We start from the raw sequence: 27,156 nt of genomic DNA, 5'->3' as shown, positions 1-27,156 counted from the left end.
ATTATATAGGGGAACGTACAAAAATGTGGAGTTGTGTATATAAATTTCTGTCGTAGGAAGTGACAGCCATTACGAACTTCAAGTTCAAATTTCATAATCAAAATGGCTATACAACAAGTAAAAAAGCTTTAAGTTCGGCCGGGCCGAACTTTTAATACCCTCCACCATTTGGTACAAATTTGGCAATTTCCAAAAAAAAATAAATAAATAAATAAAATCCATTAAAAATTCTGTTAAAATATTAAAAATACCGAATGCCTATACGACGACGTGGACCTGCATAGGCAACTTTTGTCATAAGTTATAACAATATTTAATTTCGAAATTTGAAGAAAAATCTGTTTATAATGTAGCTAAAATCATCAAAATACCGAATATGGGGGGTACCGTTATATGGGGGCTATACGAAGACGTGGACCTGCACAGACAATTTTCTGGCATAGGCTGAAGTATCCATTACGAACTTCACATGCGAATTTTGAAACAATCCCGGTAAATAATGTCGCTAAAATCATCCAAATACCGAATATTGGGAGGTACCGTTATATGGGGGCTATATGATAACTTGGACCTACATGGCCCATTTACGAACTTAAAATATACATGTCTGCAAAAACTTTGCGTTCTATCTCAATTTGTTCGAAAGATAGTGTGATTACAACAGACAGACAGGACATGGCTAAATCGAATAAATTAGAATTTTACGCTGATCAAGAATATAAATTCTTTGTTGGGTCTGACATGAGTATTTCGAGGAGTTACAAACGGAATGACAAAATTAATATACCCTCCATAGTATGGTGGAGGGTATAAAAATATGGGACTATTTGGACTATCAGAGAAGTACTATATTCTGTCAAGACTAAATACCTACTTTGAAATACGTAATTCCGTAGAACAATGTCGCTAAAATCTTAAAAAAATAGCGAATATGGGAATGTGCCGTTATTTTGGGTCTATACGAACAGGTATGAGAGACTTTGAAGAGAGTGAGAGCAATAAAACTTTTAATGATTTTAGAAAAGTTAGTTGTGTTCCAAACCCCGAAAGGGAAGCCTGTTTTACCCATCTTCAAACTCGATCGTGGTTATGATGATGACATAATTCTCCATATAGAAACATATCGGAAAGGTTTTAAAAAATTCCACATTTATTAAGTCCAGTTATTGGTTTATTATTTGTAGTTGGGCGCCAGTAGGTTTTTTTTCTACGCAGAAGATCTCCCGGAAATAATTAAAAAAGACTTCCAATGAGGCCCTACGAATTATCAATGGAATTTTTATGAAATTCTGGAAGAATTCCTGTGGGATTACCTGTGTTCGGAATAACTGTGGAACATTGAACTTGCATTACTTTAAATTCCAACTTCAGTCTTTAAAGTCATAAAATCAAAATCTCTCTTTTCCCAATAATTCAAGAACACTGCTCCATACCCTCTATGTCTGTTGTGGACTTTTAATTATTGCAAAAAAGCAAAAAAAAAACTAGAATAAAAAATAAACAAATGACAGACAAACAAGTCTCAGTCGTTAACAATGCATTTCTATGCCGGAATAAATCTATTCATTATTATCGGGGAAAAAGGTTCGAGAGGGGAAAGCAATGTTCTTCAGTTCAGTATTTTTATGTTTTTCCCCCATTTTCATTTTTCTTCTATGCATACAACAAATACAAGAACAACTTATGGAACAATAGGAAAATGTGTAGAAAAGTCATTGTCATTAAATTCTCTGGCTCTATGCTAAAATGCAGGCGGAAAAATGCCAGCCATCCAGCCAGCAAGTCAGCCAGCCATCCAGCATCCCAACAACCTAAACCCTGAATAATTAGAGAAAAAAACAACAAACGTCAAATAAAATGATGACGACGAGAAAACTAAATGCAGATTTGAAAAACCGAATGAAAACTCTATTCGAATACGACTTGAAATGCTGGCTGGCTGGCTTTTTGCTTTAGCTGCTAAATTTCCCGGCGTTGCCAGGCAGTGCAGTTTGCATTTTGCAATTCGATTCGATTCTGTGGTTTAGTGTCTCTAACTACTACTTGGGCGCCAACCCACCTTCCCAACCATCACCCTGACCAACACCTATGTTGTTAATCAACAACAACAACCACACACGTTATCTGTAGTGTATGGCGATGATGTTCTGTTCTGCCCGGCTGTCTGCGTGCGGTTTTTTCTGTCAGATTCGAGTCTGTCAGAGTATCTGCATTTGGTTTGTTTATTATACTTCGTCTGTCTCAACTATTTTATTTCATCTAGCGGTTGGTATGACCACCTCTCTGACTGATTGTCTGTCTCCTCTGTTCTGTATTCTTCCATAGAACAGATGTGATAATGATATTTTTTTTCGATTGTAGTTGTATTTTATTCATTATTTTACGGGCTGTAGAATAATGACGAAGTAGTTGAGATTACAACGAGCTGTTGACGACGACTATGAACTTCTAAGATTATGACAGCGATAATGAACTGTTCGAACACACAGACACCAACAACTAAACAATTTTTTTGATGATTAATACAAAACACTAACATCACACGGGTGGAGGAGATGTCGTCTTTGAAGATAGGACACGTTTGGAGGAGACAAACATTCAATTCTAATCCCATTTAATCTCATAATTTCAAAGAAAACCAAAAATGTGTGTTTTATTTTAAGTGAGAACGGAAATTGTAATTTTACACTTACATGTGTGTGTGTGTATGCACACATGTGTGATTACATATGTAACCAAATATATTCTTATTGCGGGTTGTAAAAATGTAATTCGTACGTCCAGGGAAAATATAGATATTTTTTTTTTCTAAGTAGAACAGAAATTTTTTTAGCTCTAACTTTCCGATTTTTAACAATTTCGAAATTGATTCTTAAATGGGGGAAGTACAAAACAAATACACCTGGGTACAAATAAACTTTCAAAAAATCGGTGAGGTAAAAAAACTGCCACAAGTCAAATGCCATAATTTTAACATTTTTTTTAATTTTTTGAATGAAAGCAAAAAATATCGGAAATAGAATCAAATTTTAGAATAAGTTTAGATTTGTTAGAATTGATCACCTTTGGCTCGAATTATGGCCTTCTAACGGCCAATGAGACCTTTACACGCTGCCCGAATGTTGCTCTACGGTATTTTGGCCCAGTCCCGGCGAAGCGCTTACTTGAGGTGATCACCCCTTTGGTATTTTTTAGTGCCAACCTTGCTTTCCAAAATACTTCAGACACAATAGTCCAACGGATTAGTATCCGGAGATTTTGGTGGCCATTGTGCGCTGGAAATGAAGCGCGGAACCTCAATTTGTAACCATTCTTGGGTGGCGCGTGCTGAGTGCGATGGTGCTGAGTCCTATTGGAATGTCCAAGGTCTGCGTCCAAAATGTTGCTTGCTCAAGGCTTTAATACACCCTCCAGAATATTTTCGCGATAATTTTCGACATTTATTCGAATGCCACGGTCGATTAATACGAGCGGAAAGCGACCATCGGCTGTTATGGCGGCCCACACCCTCACCATGGACGGCGCATGAGTTCTGGTGGCCAACCGAAGTTGCGCATTTTCTGCTGACCTCTTTGGCAAGTAAACGCTATCATTTTGTTTGTTTACAAACTGCTGGACAACGAATGTTTTCTCATCGGTGAAAACCAAATTCGGCAGTTCACCACTTGCGGCCAAGCGAAGCAACTCTTTAGCTCTTTTGAGTCTATTTTCTTTCTATATGTTGCGGTGTAAGTTCTTGCACTTTTTGGAGTTTCAGTGACTTTGCCCGAGCTCATTTTTCAATATTTGCCGAATAGAATATTGTGATATGTTCAGCTCACGAGCAATTTTTCGGCCGTGGGTTTCGATCAAGTCGCTTCTTTACTTTTCGAACCATTTCTGCCGATGTTGCTGTTTTCTTCCGTCCACTTCCTTAACGTCGGGATACGCTACCAGTATCACGATAACGAGCGATATTACGAGACACTAAAGATTTATTCACATTTAAATGCTGGAGTGCTCTAACGATAGCCACTTGTGGTTTTCCAGCCAAATATAAAGAAATCGCAATGTCACACCGTAATTCCACCACGAATAATTTTTTTCTAGAATATTCTACCCAAAATGCTTTTGTAGGCTTGTAAACAATATAATGAGCTGTCACTGGAATAATTTTAACAGCTGTCGGACAAGTGGCTTAGAAATGACAGCAGTCTAAAATTGGTTGCAGTTTTTTCAAATCACCCAGAGCAGTCAAATAACTGACCGACTGAGGTAAAATTAACGTTCGGACGAAACGGGCTGAAGTTAGAATCTTCAAATTATGCACGAGAGCCAGTCTTGCTGCGTAGATGTGAATAGACGTGGAGCTGCATAAGAAATTTTCAGGCATAGGCTGTAGCACAAATTACAAACTTCGAATACGAAATTTGGAAGAAATATCGGGAGGTACCGTTATATGGGGGTGATACGAAGACATGGACCTGTACAGACAATTTTCTGTCATGGACTGTATTATCCATTACGAACTTCAAATACCAAATTTGAAACAATTCCGGTGAATAATGTCGTTAAAATCACCAAAATACCAAATATCGGGAGGTACTATTTTATGGGGGCTATACCAAAACGTGGACCTACATGATCCATTTTCAATACCAAAAGTCCTGCAGACATAATACACGTTTGAGTAAAATTTTATCAACCTACTTCACTTCGTTCGAAAGCTAGAGTGATTTCCACAGACGGACGGACATCGCTAAATCGACATAGAATTTTATGCTGATCAATAATATATATACTTTGTGGGGTCTAAAATGTATATCTCGAGATGTTACAAACCGAATTACAAACTTAATATACTCTCCATACTATGGTGGAGGGTATACAAATACCGAATATTGGGCCTATACGAAGACGAGGACCTGTAGATGTTATTTTCGTCATGGGTCATTACGATATTCAAATACAAATCTTGAACCAATTCCGGTCAATAAAATCATTTGACTAAAGACTAAAGACTAAAGAAATTGGTTTAAATCGGTCCAAATTTATATGGCTACCATATCTTCGTTCGATTTCAATTCTATTGTGTGTCATATGTGTAATATTTGTCCAAATAGGATGTATTTCGACACACTCGATCGATTTCAGCCTAGAAGTAAATACTTCAATTTTGATGAGAATTGGTTCAGGTATAGCTATAACTCCGATTTGGTGTTTAAGTCCCTCACATTCAAAATATGCACTTCGAAGGAATGATATTTAGTACCAGATATCTCACACATCTCAAAAATACCTCTGCCAAATTTTGTCGATATCGGTTCAGATTTAAATATAAATCGGATATATATTTTTATCCGATTAAAATTTTATTGTGCACTAAATTTCTAATATCACCCCAAATGGAGTGGGTTGTGGCACATTCGACCGAATTCAGCTCAGAAGCAAGTACTTCAAATTTGGTGAAAGCCGGTTAGGATATGGCTATAGCTCCCATATTTATGTTTCGTCCGATTTGGTGTTTGAGTCTCAGATATGTAATATTCGCCCATATTGGATGGATTTTGACCATATTTTTTCCATTTGGCTAAACTCGGTGATCCATATATCTATTGCTCCGATATATAGTTTTTGAACTTTTGATCTGACCGACTTTTGACCTACCTTTACGGTTTCAAACTATAGCAGAGAGTAAAATTTCAAGTCAAACTAGCTTCCATATTATATTTAAGTATACATACAAACACTATTTACTTTGCACACACAAACCACCATAATTGTTTTTCTCAATGAAGAACGCAACGTTTTGGCTTGCTATTAGATTGTATTGTTTATAATAATTTCAATTGTATCCAGTTTTTTTGTTTTGTAGTAATTTCCATAAAGATGCTGGTTGTTTGCGTTTCAGTTATAGGGGTTGCCATCATAATCTGAAAATTCGTGCTATTTATTATTTTGCAGTTGTATTTTATATTTGCAATACCAAGCCAATTCAAATAAAATCTTAAAGGGGGAAATGGAAGGGGTTTTCGTTCAATGGAACTCCTATTTAAAAAGTGACCTTCCATTCAATGCCAATTGCAAACTATGAAAGAGCTACTTTCGATTTTTATACCCTACACCACAAGGTGGTCAGGGTATTATGTCTTTGTGCATTTGTTTGATGATCTGCATGGAATCACATTCTGAGTCGATTTATGCATGTCCGTCCTTCCGTCCATGTATTTTTGTAAACAAAGTACAGTTCGCATTTGTTGCCCTATCCAGATGAAATTTTGCACAAATCAGTTGTTTGGCGCAAGGACGAACCCTATTTCCCTAAATTGGAGATAATCGGTCAAAATTTTGATATAGCCCCCATATATATCTTCGTCCGATTTGTATTTTATTGTGCACCAAACGTGTAATATTTACCCGAATAGTTTGGAATTTTGCACATACAACCAAATTAGGCCTGAAAATAAATATGCCAAATTTTATCGAAATCGGTTCAGATATAGCTATAGCATCCATATATATTGTTCATCCGATTTGTTATTTTTGTCCTCCGCAGCCGTAATATGTACTCTGTAACAACAATATTTGGGGAAATATATGGGGAATAGCTCAGAAATATATTTGCTAAATTTTATCGGGATCGGTTCAGATTTGGATATAGCTCCCATATATAACTTCGTCCGATTTACCTTTTATTGTGCACCAAACGTCTAATATTTGTCCAAATGGGATGGAATTTGGCACTTACGACCGAATTGAAGTCTAGAAGCTAGTATGCCAAATTTGCTGAAGATCGGTTCAGATATAGATATAGCTCCCATATATACTGTTCATCCGTCTTGTTATATTTGTTACAGCAGTAATATGCACTCCGTAACAACGATATTCAGGGAAATACATCAAATACAGCTTAGAAATATCTTTGCCAAATTTTATCGAGATCGGTTCCGATTTGAATATAGCTCCCACCAAATGGGCAATACAAGTCCGAATTTATGAGATACAAATGCTTCGGCATATTTAGTCCTTTGAACTTGAAATTATAATTCTAATCATAGCGTGTATGATGGAATTCTCCCATAAAAACTTTTAATTGTTATGCGGAGCTCTACTAAATTAGCAAAGTGGTGTAGGGTATCATAAAGTCGGCCGCGCCCGACTTTAAGACTTTCTTTACTGGTTTATAAATAACAAAAATTAACAACATTGGGCGTCGTTATTACAAGGATTAAAAACGCCACCTACTGGAGAAAATTAACACTAATATTATGTAAAATAACAATCATTGAAATCATGCTACTATTAATTATCATAAATCTACCAGTATATCCGACAAAATTCAAAAATTCTCTTCATTTTTAAAAATTTTTTTAAATCGCTTGGCAACCCTGGATAATTATCTTTTCTCATTGAATACATCCCCGAGCATTTGTAAGATACAGAAACTATTATTTGTGATGGTGGTGGTCACTCGATGGACGTACAAAAGGACGGACAGACATGTGTGCACTTTCTGTGTGATGGATGCCAGATGCGGGCATCAGCTCAGCTACTTGGCTGGCCAACTGAGTTTAATATTTCTTTTTTCACTTCAGGCATCATCATCATCATCATCTTTTGCAAGTGTGGAACTAAATAACTAAAAATGTGATGCGTAATAAAACTAGAATTTCAGCAGAATTTTTTTTGCCCATGGACAGCAGCAAAGCGAGAGAAAAGAAAATATGGCAAAAAAAAACAGAAGAATAGAAAAATAGAAAAATACAAAAATCTACATGTGTCAAATTTAGAAGAGACAAACAAAAAATTAGAAAACAGCGGGCGTCATTACATGACTGAGTGACCAGCAGTAACAGCAATGCGAAAGGCAGAGGGGTGCAGAAAAAAACTATTTCGGTTTTGGAAAGAAATTCTTTCTGGCGTTCGTTCTCAAAAGACAATGTAGGTAGCAAATGTAAATGTAATTTGGACAAATTGTTCTAATAAAACTACATGGGCATTCTCTCAAGTGCCTTGGGACAAAAGACATGAACTGGACATTTGTTACACAAAACAGAAAAATGGGTCATGTGTAGCCAGTAGTTCAGATTTGTCTTAAAAGATTTTTTTATTTTCTTTGTGATTTTTCTTCTCTTTTTTTGAGCTCCATCGTCACATGCAGATAACTGAAGCAGGAATACACTCTGCAAATATTAATACGCTTAATTAAATATAAATTAGTCATAATGAGTCACAGGTCAGATTTTGATGTTGCCTTTATTGAATCTTCTTCTCCGTCTTTAACAAGACAGACACAGATGCCGTCTTATCAGTTGTATACAAATTATTCTCTTGCAATTAATCTCACATTAAATTTTGCAATAAACCATAAACAAATGCCAATTAATTTAAAAAATGATTTCTTTGAATAGATAATTAAATGAAGTAAAGAACTTTTATATATAAAAAAATCAACAAATTATAATTGTTAATTTTGTGAATATTTTTGGAGAAATCTTTAGGCCTGGATTTTTTAAGAATATTTTGCAAGTACTAATCAGAAGTGGATTTTCTAGAATATATTTTGAAACTTATATTCACAAACTTAGATATTCTGTAAAAAATATTTTTAAGAGCCAAGAAAATTGGATTTTTTTTTTTTTTGAAAATCATACCAAGTTAACCCAAAGTGGATTTTAATATTCTTTAATGCTGATTTTAATAATATTTTTGAAAAATCTTTTTCCAAGAACCAAATTTGGACTTGTTTCAAAATTTAGCAAACGTCGATTTTTTTATATTGCTTCAAGAACCAAAAGTAAATTTTTAGGAATGTTTTAAGGGATTATTTTTAAGAATATTTTTCAAGTACCAATCAGAAGTGGATTTTTAGAATATATTTTGAAGGGCCCACAAACCTAGAAATTCTGTAAGAAATATTTTTTAAAGATCCAAGAAACGGTATTTTTTAGAAATATCTTATCTAGGTCTGGATTTTTTCTATATTTTTAAAATTTATTTTTAAACTTTTTTAGTATATTTTGAAAAAAAAAAAACATAACCAAAATCATTCCGATTTTAACAATATTTTTAAAAAATATTTTTCCAAGAACAAAACTTGTATTTTTTTAATTATTTTCCAAGAACCAAATTAAATTTTTTAGGAATTTGTTTTAAAGACAATTTTTTTAAGAATATTTTTCAAGTACTAATCAGAAATGGATTTTTAGAATATATTTCCTAAAAATTCTGTGAGAAATATTTTTAAAAATGCCAAGAAATGTGTATTTTTTTAGGAATATCTTATCAGGATCTTACCAAAGGTGGATTTTGAAAAAAAAACACAACCAAAATCATGTCGATTTTAATATTTTTAAAAAATATTTTTCCAAGAACAAAACTTGTATTTTTTTAATAATTTTCCAAGAACCAAATTCAATTTTTTAGGAATGTTTTTTAAGGACAATTTTTTTAAGAATATTTTTCAAGTACTAATCCGAAATGGATTTTTAGAATATATTTTGAGGAACCCACAAACCTAGAAATTCTGTGTAAAATATTTTTTAAAAGGCCAAGAAATGTGTATTTTTTTAAGGAATATGTTAAAAGGTCTTACCAAAGGTCTTATAAAGGTCTTAATTTTTTTTCAAGACAATTTTCATAAAATTGTTTTAAAAAGCAAACGAAAATTTTTAAAAATACTTTTTGCCGAATATCGCGTTTTCTATATGAGGGCTGAAGCAAAACGTAAACTTACATAGACTATGTTCTGGGTTCTACCTCTACCATGGGCTCTACCTCTTAATACCGAATTTCCATTTTGGAGTGACGTGGAGAGCGGAAGTATTCCTGAATTGGGGCGGGAGCACTCATGAAAGTATACAAATATATCGAGTATTCTATATTTTTCTACGCCAATAGAATACGAGCGTGTTTGCTTCGTTCGCCTTTAAATGGAAGCGAAATTCGCTCGAAGAGGATGAGATTCTATAGTTTTTGTTGTCTTATTTGAAGGTTTGTGCAAATAAATACATTAAAAAGCTTTGTCAGCAATCATTAACAACAAAGCTTATGTAATACATTCTGCCGTTTTTCGCCACTTGGTCTTTGTGCACGTTCTCCAGTTCTCCCTCCAGTCCACAATTTATATATTTTTTAAATACCATTTTTTTCAAAATTGGATTTTTGCAAAGATTTTTTTAAAGCATTTTTTCAAGACATGTTTCAAAAAATGTTTTTCCATGGAGCAAACGCTAATATTTAAAAATATTTTTTTTAGATCTAAATCTGGATATTTAAAAAATACTTTTTCAAGAATATTTTTACAGGGAACGAATGTGTTTTTTGTTTTAAATATATTTTAATATCGTTTTAATAATATTTTCAACAAGTTTGAAGAGGGGCTATATCGGTCCACGATCGTATAGACCCCATATAACGGTACCCCCCGATATTCAGTATTTTGACGATTTCTGCCAAATTTGTCAATGGGACTGTCTAAAAATCCAGACTAGAAGTATTTTCTAAGCTCTTTAACCCCTGGAAGAAACATGTTTTCAGGTCCACGATATCGTATAGCCGAAATACAACGGTACCTCTGTATTTTGACGATTTTAGCGTCATTATTCACCGGAATAGTTTCAAATTACGCATTTAGAGTTCATAATGGGAACTACAGCCTGTGACAGAAAATTTTCTATTAGTACCTCCCTATATTCGGTATTTTGAAGATTTTTGGTACAATACTCACCAAAATTGTTTTAGATGTCGTATTTGAAGTTGCAAATAGGTACTACAGCCTGTGACAGAAAATTTTCTCTGCAGGTCCAGGTCATCGTATAGTTCCGATATAACGGCACCTTCCTATATACATTATTAATTTTTTTTCAAGTTTCGTATTTGAATATTGTAATAGTTTATGACAAACAATGCCTATGTAGGTCCACGTCTTCGTGTAGACCCCAATATATCGGCTATATTTGGTATTTTTATGATTTTAACGGATTTTATTTTTTCAAAATTTCCAATTTCGTACCAAATGGTGGAGGGAATTCAAAGTTCGGCCCGGCCGAACTTACTGCTCTTTCACTGGTTAAAATTAGTTTTAATTTTTGGAACCATAGAAAATTTTAAGAATTTTTAGGAAAAAATTTCAAGGAGTGACAACGATTTTGAATGTTTTTAAAATGTTTACATGAAAAAAGCAGGGGCTTTTTAAAAGTATATTTAGTTGTGTGATTTATTAAATTTTATTTTATTTATTTATTTTTTTTTTTTTTTGAACAATAGGACTTTTGAATTTAAAATTTCTGTGAATAGTTTTATCCTGGATTTTTTTACCTTTATATAATACTTATATCGTATAGTATTTTAATAACAATTATTTTTCTTTTTATTTTTCAGATATCCATCGTAATTACCTGATAATAGTTTGAGGTAAGTGATTGAAACCTTTGAAATATTGAACAATTTAATAATTATGTCATATATTCAGACAAAGTTGTACGTTAGATTTTTATTATAATTCCACGAATTGTTTCACTTCTTACCAAAACCTTATATTTAGAATATATAGGTCTTGTGTAAAGATGGACCTAAATGACTAAAGACTTAAGTTGCTAAAGCTCTCTCATGACAGTTTTTAATTCCTCACTTATTGAGTTCTCTTTTGGGGAAACATATTCCTCCGGTTAATGGGATTTTTTCTTATATTTTTTGCTATGAAATGTCTCGGCTTAAAAAAGAATTATTTCATAAAGAGAGGAGTTAAAAGAGAGGAGTCATAAAGAGAGGAGTTAAAAGCCGTCGTAGGAGAACAGATTTTTTTCTTAGGTGTTTTCCTTTTTTTTTTGTTTTTTGATTTTTCAAACTTTTATTTGTCATTCGTTTCTGTAACTTTGTTCGAAGTTTGTAATGGATACTGCAGTCTATGCAAAAAAAATCGTATGCACGTCCATGTCTACGTACCGCCCCCATATAACCCTTTATTTGGAATTTGATGATTTTAATGACATTATTCGCCGGAATTGTTTCAAATTTCGTATTTGAAGGTTTTAAAGGGTACTACAGCCCATGACAAAAAAAGAAAAATACTTATGCAAAAGTTAGCCGATGTAGCCCATCTTTGAACTTGATCTAAGTTCACACCCAAAACTCATGTGTGCCAATATTCATTATTAATTGTTTTTTTTTTTTTTTGCAAGGCGGTTAGGAACCTGTAACAACATTCACATACCGAATTCCAGACAATTCCGTTGATCAATGTACAGAAAATCGTCGGAATGCTTAAAATGAGGGGGAACCGTTATATGGCCGATATAGCTCATTTTCGAACTTGATATTGGTTCAGACCAAAACGTATGAGTATTAATATTCAGCACTCTATCTTAATTCTTTCGAAAGATAGCAACGGAAGGAAGGGCATGAGTAAACCGTATTAGGATTTTACGTTCATCATGAATATATCTACTTTGTGGGGTCTTCATTACTTCGATGAGTTGTAAACGGATCGAAAAACTTAATATACCCTCCAAGTTATGGTGGAGGATATAAAAAGTGTCATAGCTTCTAGGTATTATGGTTTTTCCTACAAAAAACAATTTCCTGTTGATTGATTGATTTTATACCTTTTTCTTAAATCGATTCCAGCTGTCAACACTCAAATCATTAAAGTATCTTTAATGGCCCTATTTGTGAAATCTTTTTTTAAACAACTTTTCCGAGCAATAAAAAAGTAAATAAATTTTAAAATAATTTTTACACACCTTTCGGGTGGTGACTAATGTCAAGCCATTCATTCGATCATCAGTCGCTGAATGTGTAATAATGAAATATTTCGTTGTATTATTGACAAGCATGAAAGTAAACAATTCAATCTATGGACCCCGAAATAAAATACCAGCAACTGTATCAACAATGTGGGGAATATGGTTTTTCCAATAAATTTCAATAAATATTACCAAAAAAAAATCTACAAATAAACAAAAGAACACACACACTTTCGCAGTGGATTGAAATTTTCATTTAGAAAACTATCAGATAGAGATAGAAAAGTTTCTAAAGATAGAGATTTTCTAAGGCACACCACACAATTAATTTCATGGAAGGGGAGAGGGAGGGAGGTAGAGAAGAGGTGGCTTCCCAAACTAAACATGAATCAGCCTTAATTTACCCATAAACGTAAAACAGAAACTAAATTACACATTTTCTCCCAACTACATCTGTTTATACATATTTAGTCTTCTCCCTCCCCCCAGCCCCACCGAAAATCACTGGCGTAATAATCTTGTTTTCCACCAAAACGATCACTTCCGTATTTAATAATGTCGAGATTGTTTCAAATTTTCCATTTGGGGAAAAAGAAAAGCAAAAAAATAATTGATGGGTGAGTGAACAAGAAAATGTCTTCTGTTTTTGAAAATCGTTCAGGTTGTTGTTGTTGTTGGTGGTGTGTATGTGCATGACAATGGATCTATTACAAACGAAACATTTCTTATTTGTTACCAGGGGAATTGATGCATTTCAGTACATTTTCAATAGCCAAGGGAGTTTCTTGAAATAGATTTTATTTCTATTTTCTCCCTACTTTTGGGTTTAACAATAAACTTAGAGAAAAATAAATTTAACTTTAAGTACAAAATACCTCGAGTTTTAGGTGAAAAAAATAGTGGCTGCACTTAAAATAAATCGCCTGTTGAAAGTGAACCAAAATTTTATTCTTAGCTACTTTTATGCTGCAGAAAATCCATAGATAAAACACCCAGGATCTGAGAAATAACATTGTGTGACAAAATTATATTTTATTTTTCAATAATTCAGAAAAAATCCAAAAAACCAGTAAAGAAAGTCCTAAAGTCGGGCGGGGCCGATTTTATGATACCCTACACCACTTTGCTAATTTAGTTGAGCTCCACTTAATAATTAAAAGTTTTTATGGGAGAATTCAATCATACACGCTATGATTATAATTATAACTTAAAATTCAAAGGACTAAATATGCCGAAACATATTTTTAAATTCGGACTTGTATTGCCCATTTGGTGCGAAATTAATTTGAAATCGGATAAAAATATATATGGGAACTATATCCAAATCTGAACCGATCTCGATAAAATTTGGCAAAGATATTTCTGAGCTGTATTTGATATATTGATATAATTTTTCATATTACATATACATATTACAATAAATCAGATGAACAATATATATGGGAGCTACAACTATATCTGAACCGATCTTCACCAAATTTGGCATACTACCTTCTAGACTAAATTCGGTCGTATGTGCCAAATTGCATCCCATTTGGACAAATATTAGACGTTTGGTGCACAATAAATGGCAAATTGGACGAAGTTATATATGGGAGCTATATCCAAATCTGAACCGATCTCGATAAAATTTAGCAAAGGTATTTCTGAGCTGTATTTGATATATTTCGCCAAATATTGTTGTTACAGAGTGCATATTACGGCTGCGGAGGACAAAAATAACAAATCGGATGAACAATATATATGGGAGCTATAGCTATATCTGAACCGATTTGGATAAAATTTGGCATACTTATTTTCAGGCCTAATTTGGTTGTATGTGCAAAATTCCATACTATTCGGGCTGATATTACACGTTTGGTGCACAATAAAAGGCAAATCGGACGAAGATATATATGGGAGCTATATCTAAATTTTTACCGATTATCTCCAATTTCAATAGGGTTCGTCCTTGAGCCAAACAAATGTTGTCGACCTGCATTTTGTTCACAAGAATACATGGACAGACGGACGGAAGGACAGACGGACTGACATGCATAAATCAACTCAGAAAGTGATTCTATGCAGATCATCAAAAGGAACTATGGGTCTATCTCGTTTCCTTTTGCCTGTTACAAACAAATGCACAAAGACATAATACCCTGACCACCTTGTGATGTAGGGTATAAAAAAAAATAAATACGAAAGTAGATCTAAAAGACATTTGGAAAGTCTAAATCGCAAAATATCAAATTAGAGGGACAAGTTCCTCCCTCTTCAACATTTTTTTTATACTCCCAGCCACATGGCTAGTTTATACCCTCAGCCATATGGCTAGAGAGGGTATATATCATTTGATTTGGATTTGGAGTCGATCTAGCGATGTCCGTCTGTCTGTCTGGAGTATCCGATTTGGCCCAAACTTGGTACATCGTAATATTATTGTTAGATTGAGTTCGAAGATGGGCAATGTCGGTCCACTTCTTCTGATACCTCCCCCACAAAAAGGTCGATGTTTTCAAAAAATATATATATATTACTGCACAGAAAAATAAAGAATAATCCGATTTTGCTTCAACTTTGCAAATCCTAATATTTGCATCAGTGCTGGCTGGCTCAGGTGCGAAAATGGACAATATCGGTCAACTCCATCATATACCTCCCCACTAAGGGTCAAAATTTTGAATAATTACAAACCTTACAAAATGTGATGTAAGAGTCCGCTTATCTTCACATTACACACATCACAACATTTTTATCAACCCAAGGCCTGGTGTGAAGATGGAATATATCGGACCACTCCTTCTGGTACCTCCCTCAAAAAGGGTCAAAATTTTGAATTTTCATGAAGCTCATAAAACACGGAATGAACATCCGATTCAATTCAGACTTGTCACTTCTCAATATTTCCATCAACGCAAGGTCTGTTTTAAAGGTGGTAAAAATCAGACCATTCCTTCTGGTACCTCCTCTACAAAGGGTCAAAAATTTGAAAAATCAAAACGATCATAAAAACCCCAAAAATAAGCATCCGGTTCTCTTCAAATTACGCACATCACAATATTTTTTATTAACCTAAGGTGTGGTGTGAAGGAAGAATATATCGGTACCTCTCCCACAAAGGGTCAACATTCAACAAAACGCGAAATGAACATCCGATTTCAATTAGCCTTGGCACATCTCAATATTTCTATGAACGCAAGATCCGTTATAAAGATGGTAGAGAGCGGACCATTTCTTCTGGTATTTCCCCCACATAGGGTTCAAGATTTTGAAAAACAAAACGCTCAAAGAAAGCGAAATAACCTCTCGATTTTCGGTATTTTGAGGGTTTCTGCCACAATTCACAACCAAATCAACAGAAACTTTCATTTGGGGTTCCTAATAGGTCTGTTCTCTCTCTGAAGACATGTTCGCTACAGGTCCACTAATTGGTATAGCCCCCATATAACGCTACCTCCCGATGTTCGGTATTTTGAATGTTTCTGACACAATTTCCAACCAATTTAGATGAAACTTGATAATAAGGGTTCTGTGTAGATCTATTCTCCCCTTGAAAGAATATTCTCTACAGGTCTACTGATTGGCATAAGCACCATAAAACGGTACCAACCGATATTGTTTATAGGTTCCTGCCACAATGTGAAGTCAAATTAGCTGAAACTTGATATTTGGGGCTCTTGAAAGGGCGGTTCTCTCCATGCAAAAAATGTTCAATTCGGGTCTTCTAATTGGGGGCTATACCAATTAGGTATTTTGAGGCTAGGCTTCTAGGCTATCTTTTCATATTACGGATTTTGGGGGACTTTAATATCAAATCGGATGAAACACATATATGGGAAACTATATCTGTAACTGAAACAAATTTCTCGAAATTTGACAGTTTTGCTTCTATATTCTGAATTCCGTCTATTATATTTGGTCAGACACTTCCCAAATTTTAGCGATTTTTAACAATTTTATTCTAAGTAAAGTTTTCACATGTTGGAGGGTGTAACAATTTCAGCTTGGCTGACCTTATATGAAGTTTTACTTGCTTTGATCAGTCACTAATAATTTGCTTTCGAAGATTTAAAAACACATTTTTTTCTTAGAAATAATGAAAATGCTGGCTTTTCTGATTTCACCTCCATGTCTCCACGTCTTTGCCACGCTTTTTCTGTTGCACTTTTTTTGTAAAGTTTATTGACCTTATTTTTCTTTCCATTAGCTTTGCAATGCATTGCATTGACACATTCTTTTGTTGTTGTTGCTTGCTAGCTTGCTGCTACTGTCCGTCAGCAAATTGTATCGTCTGTTCAATATGAAACGCAAAAAACCACCACACTGTCATCATCCGTCGACAAACCCCACCATGACAAGTGGAATAAAAATGGATTTGGTAAAGGGTATGAAGGTGGGCTTTACATGGTGAAGAGGTTTTCAATATAGAATGTCGAATATAAACCAAGTCTTTGGATTACCCAGCTCTGCAAAGTGGATCATTTATCTCGTATTGCAAACGAAGGACCTTGACACTCTTCTAATTATTTCATAGTGTAATTAACGTAATTGATTTTAGGTGTACATAGACATGCACAGTCATGTGTACATGTGTATCAAGTAAAGAAAAATAATCGATAGCTGTTGATTTTATACTTAAGCCATCCGTTTAGTTTATAAAAATGTACTGACCACCTAAAAGTATGCTATAACAATGTACAAACGTAAATATTAAAGATGAGAATTCTTCGAAAAAGGTTAATGACATGTGTCATGTAAAACGCTATTACACATTATTGCTTCCTTCCAGAAATGCGGGAATGTAAAAATAATCTGTATGATAACCGATTTTAAGATATCAAATAAAATTATAAAACTAGCAGACTTTTGAGGCATACTTTAAGGATCTCTCAACAATGTTTAAACTTGAAAGTAGCGCTAGTAATATAATACTATATAAACTATAGGTATACATTGAAAGTTAGTGGCATAACTGATTGACTGAGAGTTTACGCCCAGACGAAACAGCTAAAGCTAGAATCTTGAATTTTTGCACCAGGGTCAGTCTTGGTGCATAGATGTATAATATGTGATTTCTGAAATACGTACTATACAGTGTGAGATAGAAAAACTGCAACAAAGCCAAACACCATAATTATTACATTTTTTTTTAATTTTGTTGAATAAAAGCAAAAAATGTCGGATATAGCATCAAATTTTAGAATAAGTTTAGATTTGTTCGAATTGGTCACCTTTGGCACGAATTATGGGCTTGAGGTGATCGACACTTTGGTATTGTTTAGTGCCAACCTTGCTTTCTAAAATACTCCAGACACAATAGTTCAACGGATTGGTATCCAGAAATTTTTGTGGCCATTGTGCGCTGGAAATGAAGCGATGAACCTCATTTTGCAACCATTCTTGGGTGGCGCGTGCTGAGTGGGATGGAGCTGAGTCTTGTCGGAATATCCAAAGTTTGCGGCCAAAATGTTCGCATGCCCAAGGCTTTAATACATCCTCCAGATTATTTTCGCGATAATATTCGGCATTTATTCTGATGCCACGGTCCATTAATACGAGCATAGAGCGACCATCGGCTGTTATGGCGGCCCACACCATCACCATGGCTTGAGTCCTGTTGGCCCACCGAAGGTGCACATTTTCAGCTGACCTCTTTGGCAAGTAAACACGATCATTTTGTTTGTTTACAACTGCAGGGCAACGAATGTTTTCTCATCGGAGAAAAGCAAATTCGGCAGTTCACCTTTAGCTCATTTGAGTCTATTTTCTTTCTGTTGCGGTGTAAGTTCTTGCACTTTTTTGGAATTTCAATGGCTTTACCCTGAGCTCATCTTTCAGTATTTGCCGAATGGAATATTGCGATATGTTCAGCTGACGAGCCATTTTTCGGATATTGCGACACGGGGTTTCAATCAAGTAGCTTCTTTACTGTTCGAGACACAAAAGATTTATATACCCGAAATTTGGTAAGAGAAACAAGGTTGAAAAGTAAGTTTGATATATGAAGGTTTAGTTTAATGATGCGCAGTTGCAGGAATTCGACAACTGATTCAACTTGGAGACCTTTAGTTCATTGCTTTCATCCTAGGAAGAAATGAACAATTTCGGGGATAAAAGAGATATAGAAGCGAGAATGAGAAAAAAAATTACTGAGAAAGGAACAGGTACCGATTTGGTACAAACTTGGTACATAGTAAAATTATTATAGAACTTATATCGAGTTCGGAGATGGGCAATATTGGTCCACTCCTTCTGGTACCTCCCCCACAAAGGTCGAAATTTTCAAAACAAAAAAAAAAAAAAAAGAATATTTTCTGCAAAGAAAGAAAAACGATAATCCGATTTTGCTCCAATTTTGCAAATCCATATATTTGCGTCAGTGCTTGGTCACGTGCGAAAATGGACAATATCGGTCCACTTTTGAATAATTATAACTTTTATAAATTGTGACGTAACGGTCCGATTGTGTTCAAACTACACATTTTACAATATTTTTATTAACCCAAGGGCTGGTGTGAAGATGAAATATATCGGTCTACTACTTTTGGTACCTCACCCACAAAAGGTCGAAATTTAAAATAAAAATTTTTTAGTGCACAGGAAGAGAAAGGATAATCCGATTTTGCTCCAACTGTGCGAATCCTAGTATTTGCATCAGTGCTAGGTCAGGTGCGAAAATGGACAATGTCGGTCCACTCCATCAAGTACCTTGCCCACCAAGGTTCAAAATTTTGAATAATTACAAATCTTATAAAATGTGATGTAAAAGTCCGATTGTCTTCAACTTACACACATCACAATATTTTTATTAAGGTCTGGTGCTAAGATGGAATATATCGGTCCACTCCTTCTGGTAACTCCCCCACAAAAGGTCAAAATTTAAAATAAAAATATTTTAGTGCACAGAAAGAGAAAGGATAATCCGATTTTGCTCCAACCTTGCGGATTCTACTGTTTGCATCAGTGCTAGATCAGTCGCGGAAATCAAGTACCTCCCCCAGAAAGGCTAAAAATTCTGAATAATTGTAGCTCTTATAAATTGTGTCCGATTGTGTTCAAACTATACATTTCACAATATTTTTATTAACCCAAGGGCTAGTGTGAAGATGCAATGTATCGGTCCAATTCTTCTGGTATCTCCCCCACAAAGGGTCAAAATTTTGAATATTCATGAAGCTCATAAAACACGAAATTAACACCCGATTTCATTCAGACTTGGCACATATAAATATTTCCATCAACAAAAGATCTGTTAGAAATATGGTAGAAATCGGTCCACTCCATGAAGTGCCTCTCCCACAAAGGGTCAAAATATTGAATATCCACGAAGCTTATATAACGCGAAATTAACATTCGATTTCATCCAAACTTAGTACATATCAATACTTCTATCAACACAAGGTCGGTTGTAAGGATGATAGAAATCGGACCATTTCTTCTGGTACCTTCCCCACAAAGTGGCAAAATTTTTCTCTTCACATTACACACATCCCAATATTTCTATTAACACAAGATCTGGTGTGAAGATGAGATATATTGATATACTCCTTCTGGTACCTCCGCCCAGAGGTATCAAAATTTTTAATAACCAAACGCCCTTAAATAAAAATAAATAAAATAAACTTTCGATTCTTTTCAAACTTCACCAATCTCATTATATCTACTAACACAAGATATGGTGTGAAGATGATAGATATCGACCTACTCCTAGTGATACCTCCTCCATAAACGATGACAATTTTAAATACTTAAATCTCTCATAACTTGCGAAACAAGTCAGCAACTCCATTCAATTCTTGTATATCCTAATATTTTCCTCAACAATAGATCTGATGTGAATGAATTTTTCAGCCCACTCCCTCTGATATCTCCTACCCACAAAATTTGAAATTTTGAAATTAAATAATCGATATTCTTTACATTTACAATATTTTTCTTAGTATTAGATGAAGTGGAATACTTCGATCCACTATATTTGGCACCTTCCGCACATTTCAACATTTTCTAAAAATGATCACATATCTCATATAAAGTGAAGGCAGTAACCAATATAGTCCAAACCTGGCAAGTCGCAATATTTATATCATATTTATTTAGTTCCGATACGAAATGGACAATATTGACCCATTCTTTCGAAACCTACTCCATAGAAGGTCACCAATTTGAATAATCATTACCGAAGTCAAAATATATTTATACCCTACACCACAAGGTGGTCAGGGTATTATGTCTTTGTGCATTTGTTTGTAACAGGCAGAAGGAAACGAGATACACCCATAGTTCCTTTTGATGATCTGCATAGAATCGCATTCTGAGTCGATTTATGCATGTCCGTCCGTCCGTCTGTCCATGTATTTTTGTAAACAAAGTACAGGTCGCATTTATTGCCCGATCCAGATGAAATTTTGCAAAGATCTTTTGTTTGGCCCAAGGACGAACCCTATTGAAATTGGAGATAATCGGTCAAAATTTAGATATAGCTCCCATATATATCTTCGTCCGATTTGCCTTTTATTGTGCACCAAACGTGTAATATCACCCCGAATTGTATGGAATTTTGCATATACGCCCAAATTAGGCCTGAAAATATGTATGCCAAATTTGATCGAAATCGGTTCAGATATAGCTATAGCTCCCATATATATTGTTCATCCGATTTGTTATTTTTGTCCACCGCCGCCGTAATATGCACTATGCAACAACAATATTTGGGGAAATATATCAAATACAGCTCAGAAATACAGTTGCTAAATTTTATCGAGATCGGTTCAGATTTGGATATAGCTCCCATATATAACTTCGTCCGATTTACCTTTTATTGTGCACCAAACGTCTAATATTTGTCCAAATGGGATGGAATTTGGCACGCACGACCGAATTGATTCTAGATGCTAGTATGTCAAATTTGGTGAAGATCGGTTCAGATATAGCTATAGCTTCCATATATATTATTCATCCGATTTGTTATATTTGTTACCCACAACCGTAATATGCACTCCGTAACAAAGATATTCAGGGAAATATATCAAATACACCTCAGAAATATATTTGGCAAATTTTATCGTGATCTGTTCAGATTTGGATAAAGCTCCCATATATATCTTTATTCGATTTCATATTTAGTCCTTCGAACTTTAAATTATAATTATAATCATAGTGTGTATGATTGAATTCTCCCATAAAAACTTTTAATTGTTATGTGGAGCTCTACTTAATTAGTAAAGTGGTGTAGGGTATCATAAAGTCGGCCCGCCCCACTTTAAGGCTTTCTTTACTGGTTTTATAATCGAACATTGTCCGAGGGTATTCATCTGTACCTACATATACTTTTTAACTTGTTTACCTTCACATAGTCTATAGCAGTCAGAAACACTGTTGGTCCCATCTCATACTCATACATCTCATACATCTAAGCTCACCACATTTTTAAGATCAGACCCACTAAGTGATAGAAAGGAGCATGTTCTTCTCCTCTAAATTACCGTTCTTCTCCTCTAAATGGTCTTAGATAATCTGCAACTGGTTTCCAAGTGCCAGCTTCTTCGATGAGAGATTGTTTGAAGCAGCTAACGTAATAGCTTATTTGTGGTTTAACAATCTCATCAATCCGCATATCAATAATATTTTTCCCACTTCCAGTGCCCTGGAAATTTCTCTGGCATTCCACCTATTTCTGAGTCTTTTAAAATATGCTAAGAGAAATATTTCCCCACTTCCTGGGGCCTGAAAATTCATCAGACATTTTATTTGTTCCTGAGACTTTGATTTCATCCATTGAAATATTTCCGTTCTAATTGTGTACCTGAAAAAAAAATAAACAGATTTAAAAAATTGTCATAACTGTATCAACATTTTAATTATACTTATTAAATATGAACTTTGGGTTGGCTGGAATTTTAATGACATGTCATCTAAGTAGTAGGTAGATACATCATCAAATAATCATACATATCCGACTGACTCATCTATTGTCGGGCCACCTTCGATGCATATACACGTGCTATAATTAATTCACTTACAATTTGTATTGACTTGAATACAGGAGAATATAATGACACGATATCTGCCCCTCTTCCATTGTTCATGTTATTGACAATGAAAATCAAAAAAAAAAAAAAAAAAACGAATGTCAAGGTCAACAATTAAAATAGATTTTAGAATATTTAATAGAAATTTTAGGTATTTTCGTTGAGTCGGACTAAAAAAGAACTGGGATTTTGAAAAACTAACACACGCAATTTGCTTTTTTTTCCATTGTCAATCATTAAAATCTAGTCTCAGACATGACTCACTGTCACAATATTGTAACGTTCACTGTTTTTTTTTTCAAAACTAATTAAATCTATTAAATACTTATACGGAACTAAATATGTTTATTATTTAACGCCTTTAACAAAGTGGGAGTCAGCGAGCAGTAAAGGCTGTTTAAAAAAAACGCCTGTTAATCAAATTCGAAGAAATCGGAAACTGATTGATTGGTCTTGATTTATTGGGAGGATTGGTGACTGTGTAGAAAAAAATGCTTTAGATGTAAAAATTGATTTTTCAATTAAAAAATTATTTATTCTTAAGAATTGCATTCTTTTACAGTCCTTAAAGAATTAAAGAACTATTAGAAATTATTACAGAAGAACTGAAAAAAAAACAGTAAAGATAGTCTAAAAGTCGGGCGGGGTCGACTTTGTGATACCCTATCCCATAACAAATAAAAGTTTTTTTTTGGGAATTTGTGAGAATTAAATCATACCAACTATGAATACAGTTATAATTTAAAGTCCAAGGGAACTAATATATGAGAGGAATATCCTCCTTTGAATCCATTTCTACTAAAATTTCCAAAGGGACTTTTCAATTCGGGCTTATATCAACCATTTGTTGAACGATTAATTCGAAATTGGATAAAGATATATATGGGAGCTATATCCAAATCAGAACCAATTCGATAAAATTTGGCAAAGGTATTTCTGGGCTGTATTTAATATATGTTCTCCAAAAATCGTTGTTACAGAGGCCTTATTACCGCTGCTGAGGACAAAAATAACAAATCGGATAAACAATATATATGGGAGCTATAGCTATATCTGAACCGATTTTCACCAAATTTGACACACTTGTTTCTAAGCTCAATTTGGTCGTAAGTGCAAAATTCCACCCCATTTGGGCTAGTATTACACGTTTAGTGCCCAATAAAAGAGAAATCGAATGAAGATATATGTGGGAGCTAAATCCAAATTTGAACCGATCTCGATAAAATTTAGCAAAGGTATTACTGTGCTATATTTAACATATTTTCTCCAAATATCATTGTTACAGGGGGCTTATTGCGGCTGCTGAGGACAAAAATATCGGATAAACATTATATATGGGAGCTGTAGCTAAATCTGAACCGATTTCGATCAAATTTGACATACTTATTTCAATATGGTCGTATGTGCAAAATTTCATACTATTTGGGCTGATATTACAGATTTGGTGGCCAATGAAAGGAAAATCGGACGAAGATATATATAGGGTGAGATGAAAAAACAAAAAATCAAAGTGAATATCTTTTTAGTGTCCAAACCTGAATTTTTTAAAAATACATTTTCAAGAATATTTTTTTTTTTGTTTTTTTTTTTCCAATATATATTTTATCCAAGAATCAAACTTGTATTTTTTTCAAAAACTAACAAACGTGGATTTTGTTTAAACAATTTTCCAAGAACCAAAATCAGTTTTTTAGGAATGTTTTTAAAGACTATTTTCTACGAATATTTTTCAAGTACCAATCAGGAATGGATTTTTAGAATACAGGGTGAGATAACAAAACTGCAACACAGTCAAATAATTTTCAATTTTTTTTTAATTTTATTGAATGAAAGCAAAAAATGTCGGAAATAGTATCAAATTATAGAATAAGTTTAGATTTGTTCGAATTGGTCATCTTTGGCACGAATTATGACCTTTAAACGGCCAATGAAACCGTCACACGCTGCCAGAATGTTGCTCTGCGGTATTTTGGCCCATTCCCGGCGAAGCGCTTTCTTGAGGTGATCGACACTTTGGTATTTTTTAGTGCCAACCTTGCTTTCTAAAATACTCCAGACACAATAGTCCAAGATTTTGGAGATTTTGGTAGCCATTATGCGCTCATTTTGTAACCATTCTTGAGTGGCGCGTTTTGAGTGTGATGGTGCTGAGTCCTGTTGGAATGTTCAAGGTCTGCGGCCAAAATGTTTGCGTGCCCAAGGATTTTATACACCCTTCAGAATATTTTCGCGAGAATATTTGACATTTATTCTGATGCCACGGTCGATTAATACGAGCGGAGAGCGACCATCGGCTGTTAAGGCGGCCCACACCATCACCATGGCCGGCGCTTGAGTTCTGGTGGCCAAACGAAGGTGCACATTTTCAGCTCACCTCTTTGGCAAGTAAATACGATCATTTTATGTGTTTGTTTCTCCTTCGAGACAAGCTTAATGATCTGAAATACGCAGTGAAAAGGAAAGCCAGATAGACACTATCAAACACTCACCACTATGCGACGCGTTTCGCCGTTGGCTAAGCGGCTCATTTTGTTTGTTTACAAACTGCTGGATAACGAATGTTTTCTCATCGGAGAAAACCAAATTCGGCAGTTCACCACTTTCGGCCAAGCGAAGTAACTCTTTGCTCTTTTGAGTCTATTTTCTTTCTGTTGCGGTGTTCTTGCACTTTTTGGAATTTCAATGGCTTTACCCCGAGCTCATTTTTCAATATTTGCCGAATGGAATATTGCGATATGTTGAGCTCACCAGCCATTTTTCGGCCAATTTGCTTCTTTACTTTTCGAACCATTTCTGCTGATGTTGCTATTTTCTTCCGTCCACTTCCTTGACGTCGGGCTACGCAACCAGGATCACGGTAACGAGCGATGGTAAGAGAGACATAAAGAAATTATTCACATTTAAATGCTGGAGTGCTCTAACGATAGCCACTTGTGGATTTCCAGCCGAATATAAAGAAAGCACACTACCACGCTTGAATTCCATCACGAATAACTTTTTTTCTGGAAAATTTTCGCCAAAATCCTTTTGTACGCTTGTAAACAATATAATGAGCTGTCACTTGAAAAATTTTAACAGCTTTCGAACGATTGGCTTAGAAATGACAGCAGTCTGAAGTTGATTGCAGTTTTTTCATCTCACCTTGATGCGCAAATTTCCATACCATTTGGGGCTGAATTACACGTTTGGTGCCCAATAAAAGACAAATCGGACAAAGATATGTATGGGATCTATATATAAATTTAGGCCGATTATCTCCAATATCTATTGGGTTCGTCCTTGGGTAAAACAAATGTCTTGTGTAAATTTTCATCTAGATCGGGCGATAAATGCGAGCTGTATTTTATTTACAAAAATACATGGACAGACAGACGGACGGACATGCATAAATCGACTCAGAATGTGACCGATTATCTCCAATTTCAATAGGGTTCGTCCTTGTGTCAAAAAAATGATTTGCGCAAAATTTTATCTGGATTTGGCAATGAATGCAACCTGTACTCTGTTTACAAAAATACATGGACAGGCAGACGGATAGATGGTCGGACATGCATAAATCGTCTCAGAATGTGATTCTATGCAGATCATCGAAAGGGACTATGGGTCTATCTCGTTTCCTTTTGCCTGTTACAAACAAATGCACAAAGACATAATACCCTGAGCACCTTATGGTGTAGGGTATAAAAATGCCCTAGTTGTGAAGATTGATTTTTTTCATTGAAAAAAAAATATATTAATTCCTGAGAATTGAATTTTTGCATAATCGAAAAATTATTAGAAATTATTACAGAATAACTGAAAAAAAAGCAAAATTATTAATTCTTGAGAAATGCATTTTTCCATTTTCGTTAAAGAACCAAAGAATTATTACAAATCATTACTGAAAAAACTGAAATCAATTCCATTCATTTGATACTTCCACACAAATTCTCCATTTCTCAATTAGCCATTCTGGGAACGATTGTAACATTCATATACATTTTCGAATAAAAAAAATGAATTGTTTAATTTAATTGTATATAAAGCGAAGTCATTTCAATTTAAAAGCAAAAAAACAAGAAACAAATATCCAGTGACAAAAACAACAACGGAATGAAAAGTGTACAATCCGATATTTCATGTCTGAAAAGGGGGAAGGGTGAGAGGAGAAAATCAAGGAAATGCTTGCAAAAAAAATGGGAAAAAACAATGACAATAATAACAAATATTTAATCATAGTTTGTTGACCACCAGCACTAGCACCAACATAGCCCCCCGTCAGAACGCTAAGTACAATCAATGGAGTTCCATTGTATCAAAAGTCATGGAATTTCATGTTTAATTTTAGCAGACATGCTATGGGAGTGATCCAGTTTGTGTTTTTATACCTATGGCGCGAAGGGATTGATCCCTCTCTTTACCTTGTTTAAAAAATGTTATCC

At 34.6% G+C, this 27,156-nt stretch overlaps 1 protein-coding gene across 8 annotated transcripts in view; it reads left to right on the top strand.

Moving 5' to 3' along the window:
• The window catches only part of LOC101896323 (protein draper), a 76,621-nt gene that overhangs the window by 10,594 nt on the left and 38,871 nt on the right, over window positions 1-27,156 (top strand). For all 8 annotated transcript variants that reach the window (XM_059126436.1, XM_011298057.3, XM_059126441.1 and 5 more), the window contains exon 3: window positions 11,362-11,394. The gene's annotated coding sequence lies outside the window, so the exon portion shown is untranslated. The remainder of the gene's footprint in view (window positions 1-11,361; window positions 11,395-27,156) is intronic.

This window comes from Musca domestica, unplaced genomic scaffold (genome assembly GCF_030504385.1).
Source record: "Musca domestica strain aabys unplaced genomic scaffold, Musca_domestica.polishedcontigs.V.1.1 38, whole genome shotgun sequence".
Lineage (NCBI taxonomy): Eukaryota > Metazoa > Arthropoda > Insecta > Diptera > Muscidae > Musca > Musca domestica.
This window is presented reverse-complemented; position numbering and strand designations above follow the sequence as displayed.